The sequence below is a fragment of the Thamnophis elegans genome, chromosome 6, assembly GCF_009769535.1.
Source record: "Thamnophis elegans isolate rThaEle1 chromosome 6, rThaEle1.pri, whole genome shotgun sequence".
NCBI classification, from domain to species: domain Eukaryota; kingdom Metazoa; phylum Chordata; class Lepidosauria; order Squamata; family Colubridae; genus Thamnophis; species Thamnophis elegans.
The window spans coordinates 5549825-5570453 of NC_045546.1; positions in this window are offsets into that span (position 1 = coordinate 5549825).

Sequence of the window (20629 nt, forward strand, 5' to 3'; positions counted from 1 at the left end):
TAGTCTCCCTTTATTTATTTATCAGCACAAATACAACACATATGTAATAAAAAGGCAACAGTAAAAATATTGGGTTTCTGTCTGGATGGTCTCTTGTGACGAGCCGATGGACAGAGAATAGAAGTAATGAACTTCCTCCCATATTTGGTTGTGACTTTAAATATATATATATATATATATATATATATATATATATATATATATATATATATATATATATATATATATATATATATATATATATATATGATATGATATGATATGATATGTACTGCTTCTTTTCCTTTCTATTTCTTCACCTTTTCCTTCCTTTTCCCTTCCTTTTTTTTTCCTAATACATCTCATTAGTCATTTTATCCTCCAGAAAGAAAATGACTTGAAATCCTGCTGGCTGTGCCTGATTTCAAACTGGCCTTTAAAGGGGCAACAGTGATGCTGCCTAATTATACCACTCAACATTTAGTTGAAATAAATTGGCACTGTGGCTTGGAGTGTGCTAATAATGTACTGTCACTGCTCTGGCGGTCGATTAATTTCTAAAATGCTGGGAACAAAGAGGGTCTTCCCCCTGGATCCATACTTCCCCAAGGATTGTGGGGGAAATCAGTTTTTAGATGACTGGAATCAACGAAGTCAAGTTGATAAATAAGGAATTTTGGGGTTTTGAACTGCAGCCTGTTATCTTATCAAGATAATTCCCAGAGTTGCCAATGGAGATTCTCAGTCATTCAGGTAAATGGTTCAATAGTTTAAAAATGCTTTAAAAAGGGTTTTTAAAAAGTTCTCACGATCGTGCGGCATAGCTGATTGTCCCACAGCTGATCGTCAGAACTTTTTTAGAACTTTTCTTAGCATTTTTTAACTGCCGGTTTGCCTAAAGAGCCGAGGTGGCGCAGTGGTTAAATGCAGCACTGCAGGCTACTTCAGCTGACTGCAGTTCAGCAGTTCGGCTGTTCAAATCCCACCAGGCTCAAGGTTGACTCAGCCTTCCATCCTTCCGAGGTGGGTAAAATGAGGACCCAGATTGTTGTTGGGGGAAATATGCTGATTCTGTAAACCGCTTAGAGAGGGCCGAAAGTCCTATGAAGCAGTATATAAGTCTAACTATTGCTATTGCTATTGCTAAATCAGTAGTAAAAAAAAGTTTTTTAAAAGTTCTGACGATCAGCTGTGGGACAATCAGCTGATTATCCTGCTTTTAGGAAATCCCGCTTTCTAGCGAATCTAAATCACGTGCCACAGCTGTTTCCCCGCCCCCTGCGGTTCTACTTAACTTTGCAGACTCAGAAACGGCGGTGCGCCTGCGTGCAAATCGCCTGTTTGGCATGCATGAGCACGAACTGAACTGGTAGCAGACTTCAGAGCCTTTCATCCCTGAATCGAAGTATCCATATTTCTCATAATTGTTTCTATTTATAGCAGTTAGACTTATATACCGCTTCATAGGGCTTTCAGCCCTCTCTAAGCGGTTTACAGAGTCAGCACATTGCCCCCACAGTTTGGGTCCTCATTTCACCCACCTCGGAAGGATGGAAGGCTGAGTCAACCTTGAGCCGGTGAGATTAGAACCGCTGAACTGCAGATAACAGTCAGCTGAAGTGGCCTGCAGTACTGCACCCTAACCACTGCGCCACCTCGGCTCCTATGCATGTTGAATAGTACAGGTGACAGGATGCAACCTTGCCAATGGAACCTTTGTTCAGTTCTGAAACAAAACAGTCGGTGTAAATAGGTGCCAGATAAGGGACAAGGGGATTCTAAGTGGACTGGACTTGCAGTGTTTGTAGACATGTAATGATTCTAGGCTACATCCTCTCTTGACTCCACCCTCCCAGGCTCTGCCTGTCCTTATCCTAGAGGAGAATTTCTAGAGCAGGAAATAGAGAGTCCTCACTTTTTCTCATTCAGGCCGAACTTGGACTGTTGTACATCTAGTGGTGGGCTGCAAATTTTTTAACAACTGTTTCTCTGCCCTAATAACTGGCTGGGGGGCGCTGGGGGGGGGTCATGTAACTGAGTGGGCATGGCCAGCTCTATGTCACTTGTGTGGGTGGTGCCTGTATGGGACAGGAAGGGTTGGGGAGGGAATCCAGAGGTATCCAGTGGAGATGGGAGGAAAGAAAGATCCAAACTGTGTGTGAGAGGGGGGAGGGAGAGAGGGAGAGATAGAGAGAGTCAGTTTGGGTCCAGCTCATCCAGCTTCTCTTCGTCTCACAGCCAGCTTTTTGGGGACATTTTCACACTGTTTTTTGGGCCATTTTCAGGCCATTTAGAGGGCCAAAAAAACAGCCTGAAACACAGCCTGAAAACAGCCCACGAATGGCCTGTTTCTTGGCCATTTTGGGCCATTTTTCTGGCCATTGTCAGGCTGTTTTTCTGGCCCTTTTCAGGGCATTTTTGGGCTATTTTCAGGCAGATTTTCATGCCGATTTTGGCTGGAAAAATGTCCCGAAAAACAGCCCCCAAATAGGCTGTTTTTCACCAGAAAAATGGCCGGAAGAGGCCCCCAAAATGGGCAGGGGAGAGTCCAGCCAGTGGTTTGATTTGCCCGTTCTCCGGACCGTGCAGAATCAGAACATCCAATTCGCGCAAACTGGTCCAAACTGGGAACAGCCTACCTCTGCGAACATCCCCCGATAAAGCAATCTATCGACTTTTCTTTTGCACCCGCAAGGATCTGGCTGATGGAATGACAACGTTGATATCCGTTGCTGCTCAAACTCTGAAAGGAAGTTTCTCAAGACGTTTTGTAAAACCCCTGAGAGACTTTTGTGCATTCGTCTGTTGGTCTCTGCCTTGTTGGACCTGTGATTTTTCAGAATTAATCAGGGAGGTTGATTGCAGCAGCTAAAAATACTTCTAACATATTTTTTTTGCATTGCTGTTTCAACTCTCCTGACTCCTTAGATGAAACAATCAACCTGTCACGTTTCTTTCAATTGACATTGTGCTGTGTGTGTGTGTTTGTGTGCGTGTGTGTGTGTGTGTGTGTGTGTGTGTGCAGTGTGTTACAGGTAGAACGATATTGGACTGAACTTGACTATTGTAGGCTTTTAAATCTAAGGTGATTTATCTTTGATATCTGGCTATGTTTTAGATGACATTAAGGGGAAAATACATAACGAATGCTAACTTTTAATATGCACATGATGATTATTTTAAGATATTTCATAGATTTGGGGTTATTTCTTTAAACTCAGAGAGAGGTGGTTGCATTGTTAATATATCCTGAGAAGTTTAAGCTTGTCATTTTCTGCAACATGCAAGCCCTCGCCCAGGTTAGCTACACCATGGATGCGCGCGCCCCTGCTGATTTGTAGGTCTCTTCTGGGAGATGCGTATGCATGAGTGGGGGGGCACATGTGTATGTGCGGGGGGCGCGTTCATGTGGAGTTTGGGAGAAGCATGGGGCGGCCTCTGGAGCCTGGGGAGGACAGTTTTGACCCTCCCAGAGGCTCAAGGAAAGCCTCTGGAACCTGGGGAAGGCAAAATTACCCCCCCCCCTCCAGCATGGTACAGGAGGCTGAGTAAGCCACACGCAAAGGGGGGGGTCGTGCGTGCATGCGCAGGGACAAGGCACATTGCATTGTGGGTTTGGGCGATAGTGTGCACACGGATGATTTCCAGCACATGAGGACAAAAAGGATAGCCCTCATTTTTTCCGAGGTGGCGCAGTGGTTAGGGTGTAGTACTGCAGGCCACTTCAGCTGACTGTTATCTGCAGTTCAGTGGTTCTAATCTCACTGGCTCAAGGTTGACTCAGCCTTCCATCCTTCCGAGGTGGGTGAAATGAGGACCCAGACTGTGGGGGTGATATGCTGACTCTGTAAACCGCTTAGAGAGGGGTCAATGCCCTATGAAACGGTATATAAATCTAACTGCTATTGCTATTGCTATTTCCGGACTACAGGTGATCCTCGACTTACGATCATTCGCTTAGTGACCGTGCAATGTTCCAACGGCACTGGAAAAAAATTGACTGATGACCGGGTTTTGGTTTTTTCTTCACACTTACAACGGTTGCAACGTTCCCTTGATCGTGTGATCAAAATTCAGGCATTTGGCCACTGGATCCTATTTACGACGGTCGCAGTGTCCCAGGGTCCTTCTGGCAAGTCAAAGTCAAAGGGGGGGAGCCAGATCCACTTAACAACCATGTGACCAACGTAACAACTGCAGTAATTCACTTAACAACCCTGGCAGGAAAGGTCATAAAATGGGACAAAAACTCACTTAACGACAGGAATTTTAGACTCAATCCTGGTCGTAAGTCAAGGACTACCTGAATTTCCCACCCCTTCCCTGTTTAAAAGTCAGATTTAATTTGGAGTTGGAATTGCTGCGACGTCTTTCAATTTACCACCGAAAGAACACAGTGCAGTTTCTTGATTCCATTTCCCCCCACCCCCCCCCCACCCCTTTTAACTTATTTAAAACAAAGATACGATTTCAAAAGCTATAATATCAATCAGTGGACTCGGAAAATTACCGAAGTTGTACAATTAGTGCTCAGCATGACATGAATAAAAGATTGACTATTAGCAGACAAAATGCAGGGAGTTATTTTTATGGTATGAAAGAGGATTTAAATCTTGGAGTTTAACACTCAAATCTCTACAGTAACGTTATTTGTAAATGCTATTTTTAAAAAAAAGAAGAAGAAGAAAATTAAGTAGAGGGAAAAAACGAAGTGTAAAACTGTGGTAGAGGAGTATTTGGTTTCTGACTTCCTTTTTTTGTACTCCCACTGATTTAAAATTGTTGTAAACATAAACATTAGAAACCATATTGCGCATCACTGGAAATCCCCAGAATTAATCAGAATAGAGCTGGAAGGGATCTTGGAGGTCTTCTAGTCCAACCCCCTGCTCAAGCAGAAGATCCAATACAGAGGTGGGTTTGATTTGATTTGATTTGATTTGAAAGTTTATTTATAGGCTGCCCTTTTCCCTGGGGGGACTCAGGGCGGCTTACAACTCATGGGGAAGGGGATACAAACAATGACACATAAGAACAATACATAATTAAAAAGAACACAACATTCATACCATTCAGGGGGGGGTGTTAAATCTTTAGCCCCAGGCCTGACGGGATAGCCAGATTTTAAGGGCTGTGCGGAAGGTCTGGAGGGTGGTGAGGGTACGAATCTCCACGGGGAGGGTAGGAGCTACTACCGAGAAGGCTCTCCTCCGCGTAGTTGCCAGTCGACACTGACTGGCAAATGGGATTCGGAGGAGGCCTAATCTGTGTGATCTAATTGGTCGCGAGGAGGTAATTGGCTACAGGTTCTACAGGTTGCTACAGGTTCGCACTGGTTCAGGCGAATCAATAGTGGAAATGGCAACTGACTCGCCGAACCGGTACGGACGGCTAACTCGCCGCGCCCCCAAACCAGTTCCCCAGTTGCTGAGGCATGGGGAGGGGGGGGTTGCATTTTTAATCTTCTGCACATGCACAGACCTATTTACAGGCAACTGTCAGGCAACACGCACATGCTTTAACCAGGGGTGGGTTCAGGCTTCTGCTACTGCCGGTTCACTCAGGGACACATGTCGGGTGTGCCTGTGTTTCACATGTGCATTCCAGAGGTGGGTTCCTACCAGTTCGCACCTATTCGGTAGAACCGGTTCATCAAATCTACCGAACCGGTTAGAAGAGGTTCTACCAGTGGACCCGGAAAGCAGGCCACACCTACAGAAGAGGTTCCAGAATTTTTTGAAACCCACCACTGGTCCTTGGATATGATTATTCTACACTATCATGCTCCTATTTATAAAACTCAGTGCCTCTGTGAAAGGGAAGGATGACTACTGCGTTTGTGGTGCAATCAGAACATTGCGTGTGTTGAAGTTGTTTTAACGCAAACCAAAGATGCCTTTTAAAAAACAAGTTTACATCCTATTCTTTTGCATGCCAGTGCTGTGTGTGAGGTAATTTAAGGTGGTTCTGACAAGTGTCGTCGGCATCTTCATATCCGGTCACATGGGCGGCAAGCCACTCCCATCCGGTCACATGGGCGGCAAGCCACTCCCATCCGGTCACATGGGCGGCAAGCCACTCCCACAAAGGAGGCCACACCCACAGAGTAGGTTCGAACAATTTTTGAAACCCACCACTGGTGCATTCCCATGCGCAGTAGTAAAAAAACAATCCTTTTGCATATGTGGAAGGAGCAAAAAACAATATGGCGGCGCCTACGGTGCCACCGATAGAACTGGTTCGGGGGCATGGAAACCCGAGTTACTACCTACTTGGCCGAACCAGGCCCAACCGGTAGGTACCCACCTCTGATTTTAATGCAGTAAGGCCAGCAGCAACCCCCCCTCTGATCCTGTACCAGTGATGGCGAACCTTTTTTGGCTTGCGTGCCAAAAGCGAGGGGAGCACAGGGGGGTCATGCGCAGGAATGCCACACCCATAATGCTATGCGTATGACCCCAGCGCGGATGCACGCACAACCAGCGTTTCTTCCCCCCTCCCATTTTTGGCCTGCTTTTTTTGCCCTCCCCGGGCTCCAGAGGCTTTATAGGAGCCTGGGGAGGGCGAAAACAGCCTCCCCGCCCTCACCCCCTCCGGAGGGCCTCCGGAGGCTTCACGAGCTTGCCTGAAGCCTCCGGAGCATCCAGTTTGCTCGTAGGGTGGATTTTAGCCCTCCAGAACCTTCAGGGGGCTTCAGGAGCTTCCCTGAAGGCTCCGGAGGGCAAAAAATGACCCTACCAGCAAAATCACTTCCGGTTTGTCCATAGGGCCTCTTTTCGTCCTCCGGAGCCTTCAGAGGCCTTCAGGGGGGCAAAAAATGGCCCTATGAGCAAACCGGAAGTACGTTCCTGAACTTCCGGTTTGCCCATAGGACCAGTTTTTCGCACTCCGGAGGCTTCAAGGAAGCCTCCAGAGGGCGAAAATGGCCTCAAAAAAAGCCCAAAGTCAGCTAGCCAGCTGACCAGGCAACGCCTTGCGTGCCCTGACAAATGGCTCTGCATGCCACCTGTGGCACCCATGCCATAGGTTCGCCCTCACGGTCCTGTACCATTCCAGGCAGGTGGCTATCCAGACTCTTTTTTAACGGTTCCAGTGATGAAGCAGCTACAACGTCTGGCGGCAAGCTGTTCCACTGGTTAATTGTCCTCACTGACAGGAAATTCCTCCTTAATTCCACGTTGCTTCCCTCCTTGCTTAATTTCCACCCATTGTTTCCTGTCCGGGTTCTTTGGAAAATATGTTGACCCACCCCCACCCCTTCTTTGTGGCAGCCCCTCAAATACTGGGATGCAGGTAGTCCTCGACGTACAACAGTTTGTTTAAGTGACCGTTCAGTGTTACAGCAGCCCTGAAAAAAGTGACTTATGACTGCTTTTCACGCTGACGTCCGTGACAGCATCCCCATAGTCGCATGATCAAAATTCAGATGCTTGGCAACCGACTCGTACTTATGAAGGCTGCAGTGTCCCAAGGTGACGGGATCCCGTTTGGTGACCTTCTGACAAGCAGAGTCAATGGGGAAGCCAGATTCACTTAACAACCAGGTGACTTAACTTATCCACTGCAGTGATTCACTTAACAATTGTGGCCAGAAAGGTCGTAAAATGGGGCAAAACTCACTTAACTAATGTCTCACTTAACCACAGAAATCGAGGACTAACTATATATGGAAGCCATTTTTGCTTAAATGTAGTTAAATATCTATTGTGGATATAGATGGATGGATGGATGGATGGATGGATGGATGGATTTAGGTAGGTAGGTAGAGAGAGAGAGAGAGAGAGAGAGAGAGAGATGATAGATAGATAGATAGATAGATAGATAGATAGATAGATAGATAGATAGATAGATGATAGATAGATATATAGATAGATAGATAGATGATAGATAGATAGATAGATAGATAGATAGATAGATAGATAGATAGATAGATAGATAGATAGATAGATAGATGATAGAGACAGACAGATGATAGATAGATAGATAGATAGATAGATAGATAGATAGATAGATAGATAGATAGATAGATAGATAGATGATAGATAGATGATAGATAGATGATAGATGATAGATAGATGATAGATGATAGATGATAGATAGATAGATAGATAGTAGATAGATAGATAGATAGATGATAGATAGATAGATAGATAGATAGATAGATGATAGATAGATGATAGATAGATAGATAGATAGATAGATAGATAGATAGATAGATAGATAGATAGATAGATAGATAGATAGATAGATAGATGGATTAATGGATGGATGGATGGAGACAGACAGAGAGACGGACAGACAAACTTGTAATTTTGCTTTCTTCTTAATGTGTTATCATCAAACTCCAATTTCCAAACTCAGATGTAAAATCACCCAGGCCACTTTTCTGCCTCCTCCATCCCGCTCTGAAATTGCAGGTGGAACATGGAGATCATCGGACAAACAGCGTAACACCCCAAACCCACCGCCACGCTAGCCACAGAAAGGTTTAGTCTAGGCATCACGACTACCCTGGGAAAAGATGCACGGTTTTATTAGATTACATTGCTTTGATTTACTGAAAGCCGCTACTCCCTTGAGAGGCCCATGTGATGGATTCGAGAGCGTAGTGCAAATATTATATCGCACTAAACAGAAAAAAAACCAACTCTACTCAAAGAGCAGCAAAGCAAGTCCATGCTTTCTACTAGCAAAGCAATCCTCTGATGTCGAACAGAGAGATGGATTTTGACCGCCAATTTGGACCACTCGTCTTCCATCACCCATGCCCTACATAGTTTGGATAGGGGGTGTTTGCTTCATTATTCATGGGTCTATCCCTGGCACATTCCATTTAGTGGGGTGCGCAGTTCCAAAAGGAGTTAGGAATGGCTGCAAACAGTGGTGGAATCATTTTTTTTTTACTGCTGGTTCTGTGGGTGTGGCTTTGTGGGCGTGGCAGGGGAAGGATACTGAAAAATCTCCACTCTGGGGCCAGCCAGAGGTGTTATTTGCCAGTTCTCTGAACTGCTCAAAATTTCCGCTACCGGTTCTCCAGAACCTGCTGAATTTCACCCTCGGCTGCAAATGATGTGGAGTCCCTTGGTTTACAAATCGTAGTTCCTAAGGCACAAGTACAGGTTAGGCAAAAAAACTGGTATTGTGGCCTGTCATTCACCAGTCCCTCCAGCAACCAAATCAGAGGAGGGGGAGGAGGAGGGGGAGGAGGGGTCAGCATCAAGACAACCGAAGAGCTCCAAGGGCAAAGAGGGAATGGAGCTGGCAGAGAGGGGGGGGCAGAGCCTGGGCTGTCCATCAGCCTTCCGAAGGAGAGTCAACAGCCCGGCTGATGAAGAAGAGGAGGAACAGCTGGGTCCAGTGCCTGATGCGTGGATGCACAGAAGACAGAGGAGAGGAGAACAGTGGAAATCTATGGGCCGGTCCTTGAGACAGAAGAGCCACCATTGCTAGCAAAGCCCCACTCTAGCTCTGGGAATAAAAGGCAGGGAGCGGAGATGAATAGATGTGGCAGAGGAGAGGAGAGCAGTGGAAATCTATGGGCTGGTCCTTGGGACAGAAGAGCCACCATTGCTAGCAAAGCCCCACTCTAGCTCTGGGAATAAAAGGCAGGGGGCGGAGATGAATAGATGTGGCAGACTACTATTCATCTCCATGCTGGACAGACTTGTTACTCGGAGGTGAAAATGGAACGTTTTGCTGGGGCTGCTGATGCATCTAATAAAGGAATCATTGATTTACCTTCAGGGGTTTTGCTGTGTTTGGGGAGCTGAGTCAGAACACCTGGCAGAAAAAAATCAGTAACTGTGAGAGGAGCCTTGGAGGGCGAGTGGACAATCACATAAGCAGGAGCCAGCAGTGTGCAGCAGCAGCCAAAAAAGCGAATACAATCCTTGTATCATGAGAGGCACAGAACCGAAATCACTTCAAGTTTGGCAACGCTTTATAAAGCCTCAGCAGTGACGTGCGGTCAGCTTTAGCCCTGATGAGGCACATTTTAGACTTGTGGACTTCAGCTCCCAGAATTCCACAGCCAGGCATGCTCAGTTTCAATTTAAAGCAACAGCATTTTCCCCCCTTGCAAAATAAGTTTTCCCATTCTTTTTCTTCTCCCTCCCGCTCCTTCGTCCCTATCTCTCTCCCTCCCCCCTCTCTCAAACAGACACATGCACACAAAGAACTTGGATCCCTCTCTCACTCACTCACTCTCAAACACAAACACAGAAGTTGGATTGGATATATTTTCCAAAGGCTTGAAAGCAGCTCTTCTGCCATACCCCCCCTTCCCCTGCTGCCTTCCGATCAAACTTTTTGAATTCCTTCCCCCTCCCCACACACGCACCTTTTCCAGATGTTTCAGAGAGGATTTCAACTCTGCTTCTCCCAGCCCTGCCCTCCCCTCTTGAAAAGCCAGAGCTCTGAAGTCAGACTGAGCTAGTCGCTCCCAGAGAACTCTAAAAAGCCTCTAAAAATGCCCTCTACAGGAGGGAGAGAATACGTGCCTCATTTGCATAAGAAATTCTTCGCTTGTTAACCCTTGCTTAACTCTTAAAAGGCGAAAAATTCCTTTTGCAAAAGAGGCCCCTAGTTCTCTGGCCTCCTCCTAGTTAATACTGAGAGCAGACACCAAGCCACTGTGACTTGAAATCTGGTAGCAACTACCCTGGCTTTAATTATTTTAAGAAAATTATTTAAAATCTTTTCCTTTCCCTGAGGAGACTGGTGAGGCCCCTCCTCCCTTGCCTCTAGTGACTGCAGGTCCCTGAGCCTCAGTAATGCCAAAGCTGGAATACTGGATCCAGTTTTGATCTACTTGGCCAAAGGATAGACTCAAATAAAGGACTATCTCAAAGAGAACATGATTAAACAAAAGATGGAGATGGAGGAGGAGGAGGAGGAGGAGGAGGAGGAGGTTGTTTCTTTGCTAGAGTCCCTAACCCTAACACTAACACTAACCTAACCCCTAACCCCTAACCCTAACCCTAACCCTAACCCTAACCCCTATCCCCTATCCCCTAACCCTACCCCTACCCCTAAGGCTAAACCTAACCCTAACCCTAAGCCTAACCCTAACCCTAACCCTAAACTTACCCCTACCCCTACCCCTAACACTACCCCTAACCCTACCCCTAACACTAACCCTAACCCTAAACCGAACCTACCCCTACCCCTAACCCTACCCCTACCCCTAAGCCGAACCCTAACCCTAACCCTAACCCTAACCTGACCCCTAACCCTAACCTGACCCCTAACCTGACCCCTAACCCTAACCCTGACCCTGACCCTACCCCTACCCCTACCCCTACCCCTAACCCTAACCCTAACCCTAACCCTAACCCCTATTCCCTAACCCCTAACCCCTAACCCCTAACCATAACCTTAACCCTAACCCTAACCCTAAATGGCTTTTCCCACCAATAGGATTTTCCCATGTATTTTACCAGGAAATGCAGATAGGCTAGACTTGAAAAGTTAGTGCCCTCCTAAGCATACCCAAGCGCTATGAATTCATAGACGATGTGCAGGTTGGATTATTATTTTAGCAGTGTGATAGATATCAGGATAATATTGTAATATAAATGGATATGAAGAATAGGAAAAATAGACTTTGAATGACTGTACTACTAAATATGTATAAAAATATGAATAACAGCGGAACTTAAGGGGTGATTCGGGGAATATATAAAAATATATATTAACTTAAACATGTGTGTTAATAATAGAATTATATGTATTGAAGAACTAGAAAGAACATGAATAGAAATACTTTAAATGTATGAAGGATTTTGATTGATACTAAAACTGTATAAGGAGATATTGAAAAATGGAAGAATGAAGGATGGAACATTGATTTAACTATGGAAATATGAACAACAAAATAGGCAGAAAACATGTATTTGAATATTATAGCGATATGAAAGGGGGGAAGTTAAAATAGGGATAGAAAATAGTGGGAGGGGAGAATAATAATTATATATTAATATGTTAAGATATACAAAAGGACAGAAAGATGCTTCCGAAAAGAAGGGTGATAATAAAAGACATTTATAAATAATATGAAACAATGGAAATGAAATGTAATATTTAGGAATAATAAGACTATGTTTATGTGTACTGAAATGTATGTTACCCAGTTACCACACCATTCATGCATTGATGTTCTGACCCCTCTCGTCCCACACCAATACACACTCCGAGCCAAAGATAAGTTACGGCATTTAATTAACAGACAGACAGGTCCTTGGCAGCAAACCGGCACAGACAAGCTTGGGCAGCAATAAACACAGATAAGGCTTGGCAGCAATCCAGTCTGCCAAGCTTCTAACAATGTTCTCTGACATTCGATCCTGTGTTGACTTCTGCAAAGAGGGGCGTGTGCACAAGTAGTCTTTTTATAGTCTGGAGAGGAGCCTAATGACCACCAGCTGAGTGCAATTACCTCCTGTAACTACGCAACTGTTCCTTACGCCTATTAGCTCTTCGGTGCTGGGCGTCCGGTTCACTCACCCTTGTCTCCTCCCCACTGGTCCAAGGCTCAGGTGCCTCCTGGTGGCCAACCAGCCTCTCAGCACCCTGCTCTGAGTCGGAACACTGTCCAAAGTCCTCCACATCCTCCAGAGCCGACTCATAGGGCCCCTCGCTGGCAGAGTCTGGTGGCAGCTCCAACGGCTCCTGCTGGGCCACAGCACATTGATATGTATAAAGAATATAAAAAAATAAAAATTTGATTGGGGAAAAAAAAGATAAGCAAGACTCAAAAAGTAAGTGCCCTCCTAAACATATCAGAACATGCGCTCTGAATTCATTGGCAATATCAATTTTTCTGTCTCAATTCAGCTCCAGAGTTGAGAAGCAAAACATCTTCCAAGAAAAACGAGAACGTCCCGTTGCCTCTTGAAAAGACCCCTTTGGGACAACCATGACCTGGATGATCAAGAATCTCCATCGACTTCTAAATTACCCTTCCCCGAATATCCTCCATATCTTCCTCTTCCTTTTCCCTAATTTCTGGGCAAAAACTGATTGGTGAGAAATGTGCAGAGAAGAGCAACAAAGATGATAACGTATCTGTAGACACTAAACCAAATGTTGAAGAGTTGAGAGAGCTAGGTTATGTTGAGTCTATCATAGTGAAGTGTTCTGACCCCCTTCGTCCTACACCAAAGCACGCTGAGACAAAGATACTGCAAGGATTTATTAACACACAGACAGGACCTTGGCAGCAAGCCAGCACAGACAAGACGTTAGCAGCAATCCAGAACAGACAAGACGTTGGCAGCAATCCAGCACAGACTAACCTTGGCAGCAATCCAGACTGCCAAGCTAGCCACGAAAGTTCTCCAACTTTAGAGAATACGTTGACTCCTACAAAGGGGCATGTGCACAATCATTCCTTTTATAGTCTTGAGATGAGCCTAATTACCACCAGTTGAGTGCAATTATCTCCTGTAACTGCGCAACTGTTCCTTACGCCTATTAGCTCTTCGGTGCCGTGCATCCAGGAACAACTCACTGCTTGCATCCGGATCATACTCCCTTGTCTCCTCCCCACTGGTCCAAGGCTCAGGCGCCTCCTGGTGGCCAACCAGCCTCTCTGTGCCCTGCTCTGAGTCGGAATCCTGTCCTGGGTCCTCCACATCCTCCAGAGCCGACTTATAGGGCCCCTCGCTGTCGGAGTCTGGTGGCAGCTCCAACGGCTCCTGCTGGGCCACAACAGTGAAGGATTAGAGGAGGCATGGCAGCTGCGTTCCATTACTTGTCGGGCTGTCACGGAGAAGAGGGGATTAAAGCATTGGAGGGGCAGGGCAAGAAGCAACAGGTGGAAGATCATAAAGAGACAGCCAACCTCGAAGTAAGGACAAAGTTTCTGACAGTCAGAACAGTTACTCAATGGAATATCTGGCCTCCCAGAGTTGTTGGATGTTCCATCACTGGAGGTTTTCAAAAATAGACTGGACAAACACTGGGCCTGGGTGGTATAAGGTCTCCTGCCTTGACCCCAGAGTTGGACTAGAACAGGGGTCCCCAACCTTTCGGACCTCCGGGACCACTAAATTCATAATTTTAAATCTGGCGGACCACTAATATGGCCTGCCTAATGACTGGCTGGGTGGGTATGGCTAGTTGGTCAGGTGACTGGGTGGTGTGGTCACTCACATTGAAGGGTGCCTCACCGACCTCTACTTGCTCCTCCCCTCCTAGCCACTCCTCACCTGCCCGCCCAGGGTCCTTAGTGGCCCCAACAAAGAGCAGTTGTTGGAGCTAAGCAGCCCCCCAGGAGAAAGAGTTGGCAAAACAGCTGAGTTCAAATTGGATCTGACCAAGAAGGAGGCTCAGCAGAAGCACCTCACTGAGGACTAGGAGCATAGGCTTTCCCAGCAGAGGGAAGACCTGCGGGAAGTCAAGGCCAGGTGCTGGCGCCTGGAGGCTCAGCAGGCTGAGATGGTCAGTCAGTTCCAGGCCATGATGCAGTCCCACTGGAACGAGGCCCTCCGGCTCTTTGCCACCAGCGGCGCTTCCCTCCAGCCTTCGCCCAAAGCCCCCCACTAGGAGGCTGAAGCAGACCCCAAGTTGGAATTTCTGACCCCCTCTGACCCCCACAAAAAGACCCCAAAGGGGGAGACTCTCTGCAGCAATACAAGCATTCACTGCACGTATCCAGCCCAGGGACCGTAGTTGGAGGACCCCTGATTTAGTGCAATATAAAAAATGCAAATAATTCTTCTGTGGACCACCAAAATGTTCTCAGGGACCACCAGTGGTCCACAGAGCACCAGTTGGTGACTGCTGGACTAGAATACCTTTGTCATCCCATCCAGCCTTATAACGCTATGATCTCCACTAGACCAATTAGATCCCACAGACTAGGCCTCCTCCGAATTCCATCAGCCGGCCAGTGTCGACTGGCGACTACCCGGAGGAGAGCCTTCTCTGTGGCTGCTCCGACCCTCTGGAACGAACTCCCCGTGGAGATTCGCACCCTCACCACCCTCCAGGCCTTCCGCAAAGCCCTTAAAACCTGGCTGTTCCGACAGGCCTGGGGCTAAAGACTCGTTGCCCCACTCGAATGGTATGACTGTTGTGCTTTTAACTGTGTATGGTTTTATGTTTTTTTTGTTATTTGTTTGTATTTCCCCTCCCTTGAGTTGTGAGCCACCCTGAGTCCCCTCAGGGAAAAGGACGGCATATAAATAAATTAAAACTAAACTAAACTAAACTAAACTAATCTGGTTGGATGTGTTGTTCTAATGTATCTCGTGCTCCTGCAGTTGAAATTTTCAGAGTTTTATGGATTGCTAGCAAAACTGCATGCAAGGAACTCCATGCAGCTCCATCCCCACCACCACCACGACTCCCGAGCCCTTAATTGTGTTTTATTGATATTATTGATTTAATTGCATTTTATTTCTTGTTTCCTTGGTTCTCTGGGCACAGCTTAATAAGTTTTTCGCTGGGAGTTGTTTAAATGTTGTTTTGCTTTCGGTGTTATTGCCGTTCGGTTGAAGGACTGAAAAAAACAACAACGAACAGCAATCATTCTTCGCCTTTCTCTATTTATTTAATCAGATTTATATCCTGTTGCAATTATGAATGGACTCTTGGCAGTTCGTAATAACAACACACGTAAGAATAAATACACACACAGACATATTAAAAGCACAGGAATACAATATGGTATCGTGCCCTGAGTATTTATTACCTGGGTGTTTTGGGGGGGAAAGATGAAATATGGTTTTCCAATTACATAAAGAAGTCACAGGGATTTTCCTGTTTCCTTCCTCCTTTCTTAGATTAATCCAGTCACTAGCTACAAATGGAGATAATATCTTTGAAATCAAGGTTTCCCCTCGTCCCTCCAAAAAAGATTAAGGGGGCATCATTTTAACCACGATCCCTTGCCTTTGCCCCATTCTCTAAGAGAGAGACCCAAAACCTTAACATAGCAAAAAAAAAATTAGATTAGAGCCTCACTTCTGCCAGCTTAAATCAACATGGCTAGGAGGATGGTCACCAAATTACCAACTTTTCAAGCTATATAGTTCAATCTTAATTAAATCCTTGATGAAATGCCCTCAGTAAAATGAACTCAATTTAAACACTGGGATAATTTAAGTCCATCTACAAAAGGTCTACTTTGGTGAGGCCGGACATAAATTTTTTATTTGATTTTCTAATATAAATTTAATTAGATAAGAAAATGAGAAAGGTTCTATCCTCTCACACTTCCCCTCCTTTTTATGGAGAGTTAAATTTATCTATGCTTTTTTCCCCTTTAATCTGGCCACAAAGTAGCCCAGATCTGTAAACTGTAGGCTGTAAGTAACTTATGTCTAACTATATTACCCCATCTAGTATGGCTATGTTACTTTTGTTAGGAATATAATCTAACGGTTGGATCAACAATATATAAATCATGTAGCAATGTTGTACCTGTTTCTTTAAATCATACTGTAAAATGTGATTGGTTGCTGTTCCCTCAATCGGCCATAAGAGGGAGCCAGAATGACTGTTAGCTCTCTGTTTTTTTTTTTAATTTCAATAGATGTTTTTTAATTTTAATTTAAAACAGGTACAGCATCTTTCTTTACATCTGTAAAAAGTGTATCAATCAATTACAGATAAGTTTTGGTACATCTCCTCCACAGTCAACCAACATAACTCATATTAACTCAAGCATTATTATATATCCATTTTCATTTAACTGTAATTATTATTTAGAAATATTAATAAAAGTAATAATCTTGAACAATACCTGCCCACACCGGTGGGAAAAGGAAAAAAAAAGGGCAAATAAAAAATTAAAATAAAAAATAAAAATAATACAAAAAAAGACAAAAAGGACAAGAGACAAGGCAGGAAAACAAAACGAAACAAAACACAGGTGTCTATTATGAAAAAAAAAGGTATATCAACTGGTTACAACATGCTTTGGTGCTTCTCTTCCATTAGCTCATATTAATTCAAATATCTTAACTCGGATATTTACCATATAACATCATTATACCTCCAGTTTTAATTACCTATGGTTATTTAAACATCCTTCATCCTTAGCTATGCTAAAGAATTAATCCATAACACATGCTGACAATTCATTTACTGTATATACTCGAGTATAAGCCTAGTTTTTCAGCCCACTTTTTGGGCTGAAAACAGCCGCCTCGGCTTATACTCGAGTCAGTGAAAAATTTGCCCGAAATGGAGGAGAAAAAGGGGCGGGGCCATGCCGCTGGGTGACACTCGTGAATGGCCCAGTGCCCCTGTGAGTTTCCCCTCCCTCTGTGTCAGTTTGCCGCGCAGCGCGCACCGCACCATCCCCCCTCCTCACGTTCTAATGTAATGCAGGGCTGTCTTACGATTCCCCTTCCTCCCCCTCCTGCCGCTCTGCAACGATGTCCCACCTCCTCCTTGTTATGGCAAGCAGCCACATAGCGATGTCCCACCTCCTCTGGTACAGTGATCCAATGATAGGAATCACTGTGCCGTGTGTCATAGGAGGCGGGACATCGCTCCCGCGGCTGCACGGGACATCATCATCACAGCGGGACGTCAGCATCATGAGGTGAGTGAAGTATTTCATTGAATACACCGCTAGTTTACTGTTTATTTCAAAGAAAAACAGTATTTTGAATATTTATTTCAAATATTCAAAAACATTATTGGTATCTATTTTTACTTTTGAAATTTACCGGTAGCTGCTGCATTTCCCACCCTAGGCTTATACTCGAGTCAATAACTTTTCCAGTTTTTTTGTGGTAAAATTAGGTGCCTCGGCTTATATTCGGGTCGGCCTATACTCGAGTATATACGGTACTTATTTGTAGAATCCTCTATTATCATCAAATCCTCATGTCCTATTTTAGCTGGACATCCATAATATTTAATTATATCATATATCATAACATTTTCCCAGTATTGATTAACGTTTGATTGTATGTATTTTATTTAGTTTTTTTAATAGTGATAATTATTGTAGTTAATACTCTTTATGTATAATCTAAAGATGTTTTCTCATATCCAATTGTTAGTTATCATATCAACTCCACATTATATACATTACTATCAATATCAATTATTATTCAACTATATCTGTTACAAAAAAAAAAGCAATTAAGTTTAACTAGTTTTCAATTGTATTCTTCAATCTATCAGCCAGTTCCAAATTATATATATTACTATCCATATCAGTCATTATTCAGCTATATCTATTACACATTAAAGTAATCAGATTTAGCTAATTTTAAATTACGTTCTTCCATCTGTCAGCCAGTGTCTCTCCAGTGTCCATCTGTGTCCATCTCTCCAGTGTCCATCTCTCCAGTGTCCATCTGTCAGCCAGTGTCTCTCCAATAGCAAAATCTTCTCAAACCACTTGCCACGCGTTGGATAAATTTACCAAATGTTTTCATAAGCAAATCCAGACAAAGATATTTTCGCACCTTTGGACTCTGAATGTCAGTGATGAAATAATAATGTTGTCCTGGGCTTGTAAAATTTTCCAAATTAACTTTGATTCTCAAGGGTGGGTTTTCCATTCCTCCTGCACTCTGTCTCTTTAAATGAGTCTTCTTTATAGCTCCCCCACTCCTTTCTTCCTCTGAGATAGACCAGACACCATTTCTCACATTTTCCATTTGTATTTCAGGAACATTTAAACATTCAACGATCTCAGTTTTTACTTCATATTTTAAAATCAGATGATCCAATCCTGTTGGCGAGAGGAGACTTGATGTAACTGGTGCCTTAGATCCTTGATGGTGAACCTATAAAGCCCTAGCTTACAGCATGCCAGCCGTTTCCCCAGCCGTGCCTCCCGCTGCGCGGCGGGTTTTTAGGTCTCTGCCGTGCATGCACAGTGAATGGGGTACAGGGGTGAGTTCCAGCGGTCACTACTGCCGGTTCGCTCGTGGTTGAGCTGCATGCATGCACATGCTTGATGCACGACGTGCGCGCATGTGCATTATAATGAAAATTGTTCCGTGCATGCGCAGAAGCAAAAACCAAGATGGCAGCACCTACAGCACCACCCGGAAAAATGGTTCGGGGGCATGGCAGGCCAGGGTCACCACCGGTTCCAGCGACCCAGGTCGCCAAACCACTACCGATTCGCCCGAACCACTCTGAACTGGTGGGAACCCACCACTGGTGGGGCATATGCGGGGTGGGGCAGTTACATTGCATTTCGGGGGCTCGCACAGCGCCCCCATGCCCAGTTTTGGCTTCCAGGTTGGTGCGAGAGGCCATCCAGGCCCAAAACGGAGCACGGGAGGGCGTGCACTGCCCCCCCCCCCATGATATTTTGGCTTCCAGGTTGGTGCAGGAGGCATTCCAGACCCAAAATGGGGCATGGGGACCCTGGAAAGCTTCCTGCACCAACCTGAAAGCCAAAAATGGGCGCGGGGGCATGGCGCATGCGGGGGGAAGGGTTGCAGGGGGTTGCACGTGCATGCATGGGGGCAGGGGGCAGTTGGGGGATGACATATGCATGCACAGGGGCATGGCGTGCGAGGGGGCCACGCACGCATTGTGTTATGGGTGTGGGCCAAATGCACGTGTCCTCATCCAGGCGTGCACACACTTTTGACATGCGACGACGGAAAGGTTAGCCCTGACGGGCCTAGATGTTATGGTTCCAAATCACCCTAAGTTAGAAAGAAGACTCCGAGACTCGAGTTTTCTCAAAGTTCCACTTTATTAGAGACGTTATATTGGCACACTTACGAAAACCCGCATCTGGCAGCTTCCAGGATTTCCCCACCCAAAAGGAAGTTCAAGTCCCCGCCCAGCACCCACATGTCTGTCACGTGATCCAATCGGGCACCATCCAAAACTGGAGATGCCTCCCAGTTCTCCTCATCGCAGCCGCAGGTCCAAATGACCTTGACTTTCTGAGAAAGAATGTTGTTATGGCTATTTGTTCTGACCCCCCTCCTCCGTCCAGTAATGAATGCCGAGACCAGCTTAACTGGAATTTCACAGCACTTTATTAGCATGAAACCAAAACCTCGGTGGCTGAAAGCCAAGCATAACAAACAGATAAGAACCTTGGCAGCAACTCAGACTTCGACAGATAACAGCTTCTCCAGCATTAGGAATGACGTTGAATCCTGCAAAACCAGGTTCCTCCCACTCTCTCTTTATATACAATCTTGAGAGGAGCCTAATTACAATCACCTGGGTCCAATTATCTTTTGTAACTGCGTAGCTGTTCTCTACGTCGATCTGCCCGGCATTGCCGGGCATCCAGAAACAACTCCCTTGGTTCCTCCCCACTGCTCCAATGCATGACGTCCGGATCACACTCCCTTGTCTTCTCCACACTGGTCCAAGGCTCAGGCGCCTCCTGGTGGCCAACCAGCCTCTCTGAGCCCTGCTCGGAGTCAGAATCTAGGGTCCTCCACATCCTCCAGAGCCAACTCATAGGGCCCTTCGCTGTCGGAGTCTGGTGGCAGCTCCAACGGCTCCTGCTGGGCCACAACAGCTATCTGTCACCCCCACTCTGTATAATCCACCCGTTTTCCCACAGTAGAATATGTGGCAGGCCTGAAGGCCCGAATGTAAAAGATGGCTTCCAGGCCTGACACTAGAATTCCCAGCCTGGTTTGTCTTTGGTAAATATCTGGGGGGTGGGGGGGGAATGCCAGCTGTCCTAAAA